At 41.3% G+C, this 8,615-nt stretch overlaps 1 non-coding gene across 1 annotated transcript; it reads right to left on the reverse strand.

The window, feature by feature from the left end:
- Window positions 1-4,945: 4,945 nt before the first annotated feature.
- On the reverse strand, window positions 4,946-5,075 carry LOC142435386 (small nucleolar RNA SNORA44). The gene has a single exon (XR_012781449.1). It is a non-coding gene; the product is annotated as a small nucleolar RNA SNORA44 (small nucleolar RNA).
- Between the last annotated feature and the right edge of the window lie 3,540 nt (window positions 5,076-8,615).

The following is an 8,615-nucleotide window of genomic DNA, read 5'->3' on the forward strand; positions in this document are numbered from 1 at the left end:
GTATTATACTTTTTTTGTGGGCGTCTTGCCAAGCACGGGGAGGGGGAAGGCAAGTTCTTGTGTGAAACTGGCAAAACATTCTCAGGAAGGTGAAACAAAACAGTTTTTAAGTCTAACAAAGTAAGTTCTACATTTAAGGTCAGGTTGTCCCCAGTGGTCTGCCAACTGATACTGTAGGAAGGCTAGGCTGCTTCTTGGAGCGTAAACATCCTGAGCTGGGCTACACCTGTTTCAGTCTGCAATTTAAAAATTTTCTATTTTTGACCGGGTGGTGACCTGCCTGTTACTGTTACAGGGTACCCATTCCTGACCGGGCGGGGGGCTGAGCTGCCTGTTATTGTTACAGGGCACCCATTCCTGACCGGGCGGGGGTGAGCTGCCTGTTATTGTTACAGGGAACAGTGTCACAAGTTCTACCTTTCAAATCCAGCTAGACTGGAGCATGAATGCACTGGTACAGATAAGCGCTCTCAACACACGGAATCCTGGCCAGATAAATTCCTCAGGACCAATAATGGCATTAGCAATACCATGAGGGTAGGAGGAATGTCGGGGGAGCAGGGGGTTTGGGGGAGACGGGGGAGAAATGGGGACCCAACTACAATGGTTGATTTCTCAATCCCTACCCCCACCCTATGTGAGACAAAGAATAGAAACGGGTGAAGGGAGACAGTGGATGGTGTAAATTATGAAAATAAAAATAATTTATAAATTTTCAAGGGTTCACTGGGGTGGAAGGTAGGAGAGGGAGGGGAAAAAGCGGAGGTGATACTGGGGCTCAAGTAGAAAGAAAATGTTTTAGAAATGATGATGGCAACATATGTACAAATGTCCTTGATATGATTGATGTGTGGATAAGAGTTGTAAGAACCCCCAATGAAATTATTTAAACAAACAAACAGATAAGGAAACCCACAGAGGCAGTGCTACCTATGGAGCAGTTATGAGCTGAAATTAGCTTGACAGCAAGGAGTTTGAGTTTCCAGAGTTAAGTAGCTGTGTGGCCTTGTGCTGATGGGCCCCTCATGTTCATGATTTGTCTTTGTCTCGTCTTAGTTCTATTTAAGACTTAAAAAGTATAAAGTATATTTGAATTTGGAGTCTTCTTGACCTAAAATTGTCCTAGGAGACAGGTGTGGACAAAAAGACTAGAAAGAAAATAAAATGCATTATGACACATTGAAAAAGAGGGACCTGTAGGAAGGACCTATAGGGGAGAGACATGTCACAGGCAATGGGGTCTCTCTGAGCTTATAGAATAACTGTTTTTTTAAAGGAAATGATTAGGGCAAAGAATGTACAGATGTGCTTTATAAAATTGATGTATGTATATGTATGGATTGTGATAAGATTTGTGTGAGCCCCTAATAAAATGTTTTAAAAAAATAACTGGTTTTTGTAGGGCTGTTATTAGTCAAGAAGCGATATGTGTTTCTCAGGGCAAGATTTCTGGTTTGGACAGTTATGAGGTTTCATGAACTCTTTCTTGGGTCCTCTTTCAGTGGGCACATGGTCAAGGTTAGGCCAAGAAGATGACCTAAAATCCAGAATGGTGTCTGTGGCAAGGGCCTCTAAAATACCTAAACATAAACACTTGGGCACAACTCCTTCATTCTCACTTTGGGGCTTTTCTAAGTCCGATGTTTTTCATGTGTTTTTTCATTCTTTTAAGACCATTTGGCTCATTTGGAATGAAAAGATTAAGGCCAGTTCTGTGTGTACGTTTGTATTTTCTACAAGGTTGCTGTTTTGCTTATTATGCTTTCTTTTCATTACTTTTAATGGCATTTGATCTTGGTAAATTTGCATTGCTTATCCTGGACTTTTGGAGCAAGTGGGGTTTGGGATAGCTCTTGTAGCTTCACCAAGCTCCCTCCCTCATGCCGTGTTTTTGTGTAATATTCAAGAACACAGCAGTTGACACATTGGGGGTGGGGCGTATCTGGACACTACTGATGAGATGGACTGCGCAAATACAGATGGTTGTTATTTGTTCTCCATAAAGAAAAGGGGAAAATAATAAAAATGAATAAAAATTTTAACGAGAGAGGTAGCACCACCCTAAAAACCCTCGAGTTGTTAAGCATCCAACCCAAACACTGGTCCAAGTGGTTTACAAAAGGAGGAAAAGGAAAAGTGAAATGGATTTAAATTCTTTGGTGACGCACAAGTTCGTTCCCAAAAGCGATCACACCAGAGATTTTGGCAGCTGACTTTTGGAGAGTTCCTGCTTTTGTTCATCTCCTTTGTGTCTGGATGGTTCTTCCCGGATCTCTTTCCTCCCTGTCTTGTTCAATGTGGATTCCAATTCAAGTCGCTTCTGTAAGTTGTGGGACCGTGTCCTGGACCAAAAGCCCTTCCATGCCAATTTAAAAATCCACAGACGACCGACCCTTTGTTGTGTCTGCCCCAACTAGTGTTTCTTTCCGGGACCGCTTGTCCTCATTTCCTATTGGACGAGGCCAACCCCTGCAGTTTCAGCTTCTGTTCTCAAGTTGGCCCACCTGGATTCCAGGGAGACACCTTGCTTATGCCGGGGTTCTCCTGTCTTCTGCCTCTTCAGCATCATATCTTTCTTCCTGCTGTCTCTCACACAGAAGTTGCTCTCATAGAGGATTTGTGATTTCTGGTGATATTTTTCCCCCTCCACCCACTTGTGTCTTGGAGTTACAGAGGAAAACTTCTCAGCCAGTTAGTTTGAAAACATCATGGATGTTTTTTTATTTTGCTCTCTAATGATTCTGTCTCTTTTTAAATGTGAGATTTAAAAGGAAGCAGGAATGATGTCACTGCCAATCTCCCAGCTGTGTCTACTCTCTCAGACATTCATTTTTAAAGTTCTCTTTTTGAAGAAAATGTTTTCTATGTATTTGAAAAACAACACCCCCCAAATTTTTCCCCGCAAATCTTGCTCTATTATCAGTTAACAAGGCCATTCTACCTTTTAACCAATATGTATGTTTAGAGTTGACTATACCGTAACTGAATTTTCTTTCAATTCTTTAACTCACCTTATGTGGAAAAGTGCTATCAACCAGCTATGTGATGGTTAGGAACCAAGTACAGGGACACTGGTCTTATTTAATACTCAGTCTGAGTGATGCTTTCAATTAGAATCTTCTGGATTTAAAGTCAAGTAGTCAGATACTTGTAATTATGTGAGAGGGGGCCCTTGTAATATAAGAAGTGTCCCTCTCACACAATACTCACTGCCACCAAGTTACTTCTGTTCAGGTAGTGCAAAATAGTTAATGCAGTTCATGCTAACTGAAAGGTAGGAAGTTTGAATCCACTTAGAGGTGCTTTGAAAGAAAGAAAATCAGCCCTTGAAAAACCTATAGAACACAATTCAATTCTGACACACATGGGATCAACTTGAGTTGAAATAAACTAGGATAACTAGTCGAACTGGTAGCTCAAGAGAATAGGTGCACTCTTATTGTTAATGCGTAAGCATTTATAAGAATGCTCACTGACATTGAATTGTCTACAAAATCTGGAAGAATATGGACTGAGGTTTTGGGGGGAGGTTGAACCTTTTTTCCGCATTCCGCAGTAGTTTTGATAACAGTTTTCTTAGGCAGCTTTGTCTCTCTCACCCCCCCCTTACAGAAAAGCTCCCCTCAGCCCTCCCTCAGTGCACTAAGTCAATCACTCTGTTCTAGCCCCAAGGTCTCTTGGATTTCACTGATATGTTGTATATCTCTCAACTGCTTTTAAAATTTAATTATATGCTTTTATTCTTTTATTGAGGAAAGGTGCAGGTGGGAGAAATATTAAGAGCTAATTAACTCTTTTCCTTTTTCCATCTGGTTTATTTTGAAGGCTCATGAAAAGGACACCAGTGACTTCTCACTTACTGCCATACTGACTCAGAGAGACGTCCTGTGGGTTTCCAAGTCCGTAACTATGTATGGGAGGAGGAAGCCCAGTAGACTTAAGGCTTGCAAAATGGCTAGTGAAATTCCAAAAGTCCACGCACACTGAATTTTAAAATGTGAGCATTTGAACATACAAATACCGAGATTTTGCCTTTCTTATTAGAAAACAGAACTAACAATCTGACTGAAGTAGATCGCCAGAGCTTTCTTCCTAGCTCTTCTTACTCTGGAAGCTCTACTGAAATCTGTTCAGTACCCTAGCAACACATACACCTCCATTGACTGATGCGTGGTGAAGGTACATGAAGTGTGTTGGCCTGGAATTGAAACCAGTTTTCCCAAATGGAGGATCCCTGGTGGCCAAATGGTTACAGCATTGGACTAAGTACTGAACCCACCAGTGGTTCCGAGGGGGCAGCTAATCACATAAGATAAAAGGGCAAAAATGATTTTATTTAAACCTCTGTGGAAAGTAAGAGCTCTGTCATTGAACTATCACTAGTCTCATTGTATCAATTAATAAGATATGTTTAGATATTTTCAAAGGTCCCTTTCTTTTTCAACGATCTTAAAAATCAATGAAAAAGAAACACTCATAATGTCATTTCATGCCACTTCAAGGCTTTAGACACCATTCCAAATGTCTGAGTTATTTTTTTTTATTAGTGGATTTTGGATAATTATAGAGCTACACATTCTGGTGTAAAGTTTCTGAACTACAAGGCTTTGTCTCACTCCTGTTTTCCTCAGTGGGTTATTTGCAAACCTGGACTCATCTCGAAGCTCCTTAACTTTCTGCATGCTGTTCTCTGTGGCAGCAAAGTCTTATTCCCTCCCCCCCAGAAGTCTTTTTATTTATTAAGCCAGGTACATTAAAAAAAATTTCTGCTGCATGCAAAACGGCCTGCTGGAAGCTCTTTCTTCTCACAGTGCTTCAAGGGTCAAAATGCTAGATCTTTTTGCGTCATCACATGTCAAGGCTGTTTTACTAGTCACAGGTCTACATGGAAGCTGCTGGAAAACTGGACGTAGGTAAGAGGCTTCCTTGTCCAGATCCTGGAGAATTTTCTAGGAAAGGTGAGTGGCAGCTGCAGAGACTTTGCTGACCTGAGCTGTCAAAGCCTCTCCAAGTTGCTCTTGCTCGCACTTGGATATTAGATGGCCACACCAGTCACAGATCTTGGAAACATGTTTCATGTCTTTAATTTTGACATAATTCTTATTATCATTTTCGTTTCATGGTTTGAACTTTTGTTACAACCTCTTCATTTATACCACAAAACGAATCTCCTCCATTATCTTCTATTTTTTAATAATTGTATTTCTCACCCGGTTCTTTCATTCAACTCGCATTGTATAAAATACACAGTCAAAATTCAGCATTCTAGGTCTTTGTAGGTTGATTCTGTTAGGGGCCATCGAGTCAGTTGTGACTGAGTGACCCTAAGCACAATAGAATGGAACACTACCCTGATCCTCTGATTTCTTAATAATCATTCCTGTGCCTGAGCCCATTGCTGAAGCCACTGTGTCATCTCCTTGCGGGCCTTCCTTTGTGTTCCATGACACCTCCCCCCACTTTAACAAACACGATGTCATCCATATGCGTCTCTCCTGACGCATATGTCCAAAGGATGTAAGCAGAGCCGCACCATCTTGCCTCTAAGGAGCACTCACTGTACTCCTATGACAGATTGGTTTGTCCTTTTAGCAGTCCATGATACTTTCAATATTCCTCTCCAGCACCACAATTCAAATACATCAGTTCTTCTCCAGTCTTACTTACTCAGTGGCCAACTTTCACATGCACATGAGGCCATGAAGACTAGCATGCTTGGGTCAGGCGCACCTTAGTCCTCAAAGTCACATCTAGTGTTCAAGCAGTTCCTTCGACCTGCTCCTTTTCTGCAGCTTCCCTTCAGGGTAGTGCCTTCTTCATTCCCCAGGTGTTTGCAGAAATCATGTTTGGGCATCATGCCATTTTCTTAAACTCGCTTCTTTCTTTTATGAGTTTCTCAGCTTTCTCATGAATTTATCAGGTTTTCAGGAACTAGAATGCATTCAGCATAATTTCCATAACCCCATAGGGTGGCTATGAGATGGCATTGACTTGATGGCAGTGAATTGGGTGTTTGGTTTTGATTATGGAAGTCCCTAGGAGTCCTAATGGCACTGTGAGTTAAGCACTAGACTTCTAACCTCAAAGTTGGCAGTTGAAACCCACCCACCACTCTTCAGAAGAAAGACGAGGTTGTCTGCTCCTGTAAAGATTTTCTGTCTTAGAAACCTTATGAGGAGGAATTGATTCCATAGTGGTTTGTTGTCATTGTTTTTTATTGTGTTTTATGGGAGTCTCTGAGGTGGCTCTAGCCAAGAAGTTGGTGGTTAAAACCTCCCCAGAGGCACATTGGAAGACAGCACTGCTATTCAGACACGATCCCACCACGAGTCCGACTGAATCCATTCCAACTGAGAGTGCCAACATCATGGGCTAGAAGTGATGATCCAATTTTACATGAGACATCCAACAAAGAAAGAATCAGGCATAACGTGCCTGGGTGATCTGCTCCACAGCACAGCGCTGCTTATTGAAGGCTTGTCATCATTGTGCTTGGCTGCCGGTTAGCTAGTTGCTAATTTGAGCAGCGCATACTCACATTGTATCTTCTCCTTTCATACAGACCCATTGCCTGTGCATGAAGTCTACCCGCCCAACATAGTTTTTTGGGTTTTTTTCTCTCAGAATTGGCTCTTTATTGTCCTCTTCTGCCACGAGAGCCTGGTAGGCTAATCCATAGTCCTCTAGACACCTGCAGCCTTGTATAAATCTGATGGAGCTTTATAGCTTGGGCTCTCAAACTTGAACCCTCAAGATATTTGTTTGGGGTGCTTTTGTGTGATGCTTTATCTCTACTGCTCTGAGGCTTTCTCTTCTGCTGTGTTTCAAGGTCCTCTTCAGACAAGTAGTTCTCTGGCAGTAGTTCAAGAGCGTCCACGGTGAAATTGATCCTGCAGACATTTATTGAATGCCTATTGTGGAAGAAGCCCAGTAGGTGTTGCCTGCAGGTGAGATTAATATGAGCAGAAATAAAGATAGCCTATGAGGTGACCCCCAACTTCATGGCATTTGAACAAACTGGCATTAGAGTGAAAATGTGTATCTCTATCTGCACATATGTAGCTGGAGGCAATATTTTTCGATTATTTTACAAGTTTGAGATGTATTTTCTGCACTTATATGTAGGATAAATATGAAACAAAAATGCTATTTTATGGTTCAACCCCCCTACTAATTGGCCCTAGAGAGGTTGTCTGGATCAGGAAGTTATAGTTTTACTTTTTCCAAAATCTGTTATTATGATTTTTAATAATTTCTTAATGTGTTCTTGGTGAAAATTTAACAGCAAGTTAGGTCCCTCTTTGAAAATTTCTACATATATTGTTTAGTGACATTAATTATATTTTCCACAATGTGCCAACATTATCTTAATTGCATTCTGGTTGCTCTGTTTTCAGTATTCTAGTTTCCCTGTCTCCTTATGTGCTTATGAGGGGGTACTAAAAAAAAAAAAAAAACAGAAAAAACTCCATTGGCAGAACTTTTGTAGTATGTATTTTCCACACTAGGCGAGCATTGAACAAATTGCTATGAGTTAGTGTACCCAGTGGTGTCTTTTGGGAAGGAACACCCTTGGGTCACAGAGTCCATTTTTTCATAAAAACAGTTTCCTTCTAACCTTTTTATTTTTTTTTTTTGTGACAGCCAATTTAAGAGAGCAGCTAATGTAAAATTCGGTTTCCTGCTCAGAAAAATGCCACAGAAACCGTTGTGATGTTGAGCAGAGCTTACAAGGAAAGCGCTTTGAAAAAAAACCTCAAGTGTACTAGTGTTTCTAGTTCCAAAAAGGGTGAAATGTCAATTGATGACAAACCTTGTTCTGAACTTCCATCAACTTCCAGAATGGATGAAAATGTTGACTCATAGTGCATTTGGAGTTCATTCCACCAGGTCAGACTGTGAATCAAGCTTCCTATTTAGAGATTCTGAAAAGACAGTGTGAGACAGAAAAGGCCTGATTTGTGGCAGATGGGGAACTAGTTTTGCCACCACAACAATGCACCTGCTCATGCAGCCATCTCAGTGCCCCAGTTTTTGGTAAAAAAAAAAAAGTATACCTATATTGTCTCACACACTTTACTCACCTGACCTTGCTCTGTGAAACTTATTTTTGTTTCTGAGAATGAAAAGGGACATGAAAGGACAGTGACAGAAATGAAGGGAAAAAAAGGGGAGGTGCCATCAGCCATCCAAACAGATGAGTTTGAAAAAGGTTCCAAGAATGGAATAGTAGATTTGACAAATGTATTACGTGTCATGGAGAGTACTTTGAAGGTGGTAAGTTTGTTTTGTAAAAAATGATGACAACAACAAAAAAGCCCCCATAGTTTACATAATCTCCTGTGAACTTGAGCGAAGGAGTAGAGTCTAGTTTGTCAATCAGGTTATAGCTGATGGTTCCACTGTGTGGGTATGGCCTTCTCCTGAGGATTCTGGGACTTTCTCTCTTCCTCCCTGGAGGTAGGACACACTCTCTCTGATTCATCTTCCTGTGGACAAGCCATATGGAGCCATGCTGATGGTAGCCAGAGCCCTAGAGATGCTTTCACTGCCATTGGATCCACCACTGGCTTGTGATCTTCCCACATTTGGCATCATTGCATGTGTTGCGTCAG

Source organism: Tenrec ecaudatus, chromosome X (genome assembly GCF_050624435.1).
Source record: "Tenrec ecaudatus isolate mTenEca1 chromosome X, mTenEca1.hap1, whole genome shotgun sequence".
Classification (NCBI taxonomy): domain Eukaryota; kingdom Metazoa; phylum Chordata; class Mammalia; order Afrosoricida; family Tenrecidae; genus Tenrec; species Tenrec ecaudatus.